Source organism: Meles meles, chromosome 1 (assembly GCF_922984935.1).
Source record: "Meles meles chromosome 1, mMelMel3.1 paternal haplotype, whole genome shotgun sequence".
Classification (NCBI taxonomy): domain Eukaryota; kingdom Metazoa; phylum Chordata; class Mammalia; order Carnivora; family Mustelidae; genus Meles; species Meles meles.
Window position 1 is genome coordinate 38,964,090 of NC_060066.1, and position 3,192 is coordinate 38,967,281.

A 3,192-nucleotide genomic window follows, 5' to 3' on the forward strand; every position below is an offset into this window, starting at 1 on the left:
TATTTAAGTGATACTGGGAACGAACAAAGTTTGGGAGTAGAATAATGGCATTGTCTCATACTTCAGGGCCTGAGAGGAAACATGCTAATAATGATTCTGAGCTAATTATTCCCTAAGGGTCAAACAGTGCTTATGTATCTTAGTGGCTGCATTTAGGGAAGTTCTGTAAACAGACCAGCCCAGTGTTTGGGGAATATCAAATCAACTTTTGAGTTAATCATATTTTCATGAAGTCTTTTTCCTTGTAGGAATTTTTTAGCAGCTGGGAATCCAGGCTCTAATTATTCTAGAGACCCCTTAGATATTAACCCCTGAGCTATTTGGCTTATCCAAACCATGCTTTCTCCCAGACCCATATCTGAGCAAGGTGAGGAGCAGACCAGCAGAGACCAACACCCAGTGAAGCCACATGCCTGGGCTCAGTGTTACTTCCAGCAGTCAGGGCTTGGAGCTTGTGCAGGCCTGGTTATTTCCCAGCTTCCTCTTCTCATCTACCCCACCCCAAAATACCACAGGGCTCTTGGTAGTGTTTTCATGCCAATCTCTGAGCTTTGATAGGATTACAAAAGGCCAGTGCAGTCAAGGAGGCCAAAGCCCACTGGTGAAGAGATGTCCCATCCTCCCCATATTGTGGGGAGCTGTCCTTTATAGATAGGACAGGTATTGGCAGGTAATGCTCAATTTGTGGTTTTTCCAACCTGGGCTCTTCCAATACTAAATAGTCCAGGGAAGGGAGTCTCTAGAATCATAATCATGATGATTGATGATATTGAGGAGGAGGATGTTGATAAAGATATCTACCATTCACTGAGTGCACACTCCCACTGTGTGTCAGACAGTTGGTTGAGGGCTTTATACATATTACCTCATATTATTCTCATAATCTGAGCACTATACTTAGATCCATTTTAGGGGTGAGAGAACCAAAGCTTAAGAAATGTAAATAACTTGCTTGAGGCACAACTAGTAAGTGGCAAAGTTAAAATATGAGCCCGTATCTGTCTGACTCTGGATCCAAGCTCTTAACCATCTAATGATCCAATCTTGAAACATGCAAGAGAAAACCAGTAAGGAAGGGAGGATGAACAGAGCACTCGCTCTCGCGCTCTCTCTCTCTCTCTCTCTCTCACACACACACACACACACACACGCACGCACACGCACACAACCAAGGAACTCTTCAGGAAGCCAAGTGCTGGAGATCTTTATTTAGCTCCCAACTACTAAGAAAGACGGGCCCTTTTGAAAGCCAACAGAAGGTTCAGGATGATTGTTTGGCTGGATATGATTAGGGGTTGGGAGATTGGCTCCTCTAATCCTACAATATCCTCCCACCCTCTAAATACATTCCCTTTCCTTTCCTGGACTACTTTCAGTCAGTGAAGCACTGATCATTCTTGAATCTGTGGCTTCTCTGGAACAGACCTACTTTTCTCCCCACCTTCCCTCTGGATCTGAAGGATCTGTGTGACTTCATGCAGTCCTTCTGTGGAAGATTCTTCTGAGGAAGTAAGCTGGGCACCCAGCAGGTGTGCTCACTGGCCTGACCCTTACATTCCTAAATGAACAACTTCCCCATAAGAGGCTAGGAGAGAATCCATGCAACTTGAACCTTATCAGATGCTAAAGAAAGACATTTTCCTCCCTGAGACTTGCATTGTCTATGTTCTGCAAAGAGTCAGCTGTGGGGATGTGGCAGAGGCTGAGTCTCCTGAGGGCCAAACCTAACCAATGTCCCTACTGATGACTCATGGTCAAGAGACTGGAACTGCTTGCAGCCTGTAAAGCAGAAAGGGAAGCTACTCAGGACAGCAGGGTTGGGGATGGGCCTCTCAATTTCTTGGCCCACCTGAGGGAGATGCCACAAATCACCTTCTTCCAGGCCTCACAGTGCCCGTTGGTATAATAGCATACATACATTGTGTAGAGAGTACATTTTTAAAAAATGATTTGAGGATTTCTTAAATTTAAGCTTTCAATAAATAATCTATTCACATGGTATATAATTATAAATATGTTGGGCTCCTGCTCCATGTGACATGGAGGAAGTGTGCTTCACCCTTTCTCTCACACTGACCGCCACTATAAAGCCTGAATAGAATATGCAGAGGATGATTTGATGACAGAGAAAAGTAACTAGCAGCAGGCAGACGGAGGAAGAACATCAGAATTCAGAGTATCATGGAATCCCACTGATGGTGAGCCCATATTTCTTCCCCTCGGTAACTTCTGACATGAATTCGAAGCATCCAGAAACCCAGAAGTAAGCACTGGTGAGCAGAGAATGCTCCAGGTGAAGCCCTTGAGCTCCTCTTCAAGGACTGGGCAAAGGGACTTCTAATGCTCCCAAGAGGATAGAAATAGCCCATTGTATTTTCTCTTATATCCCTTCTCTTGTGCCCCAGCTCCCCCCAGCAATCTGGTGGTTCCAATGGCCGTAACGACCCACCAGAACTCATGACACTCAAAACTCTGAGGAAGGGGAGTTTTCTTCTCTGGGAGAGCTACAGTTCTGAGAAGACAGGACAAAAAAACACAACAGGAAATAACAAACATTGATGAGGATGTGGGGAAATTGGAACCCTTGTGTACTGTTGGTGGGGAGGTAAAATCATACAGCTTCTGGGGAGAACACAATAGCAGTTCCTCAAAAAATTAAAAAAATAGAAATTCTATGTGATCCAGAAATTCCACATCTGAGTCGATACCTCAAAGAACTGGAAACAGGGTCTTGAAGAGATGTTCGTACTGGCAGGACTGAAAAATGATTAGCCCCAGTGAAGAATATTTCAGTTTTTCATCAGGTGGCATCCATTCCTAAGATCCAATAACCACACACCTGCATATCTACCCTAAAGAAGTAAAAAATGTGTGTCCACACAAAAACCTGTACATACATATTTACAGCAGGTCTATTTATAATTGCTCCATGCTGGAAACAAGCCAAATGTCCTTAAACGAGTGAAGGGCACATGGGGAGGTTGTGAATCTGTGTTACATCCGTACATACAAAAGGATGCATTTTTGATCCGCGCAACAGTTTAGATGAGTCCCAAAGATAGTATGTTGAGGAGGGAAAAAAATAGTCTCAAAAGGTTACATACTACACAATTCCATTGACATAACACTCTTTTTTTTTTTTTTTTAAGATTTTATTTGTTTATTTGGCAGAGAGAGAGCAGGAGCAGGGGA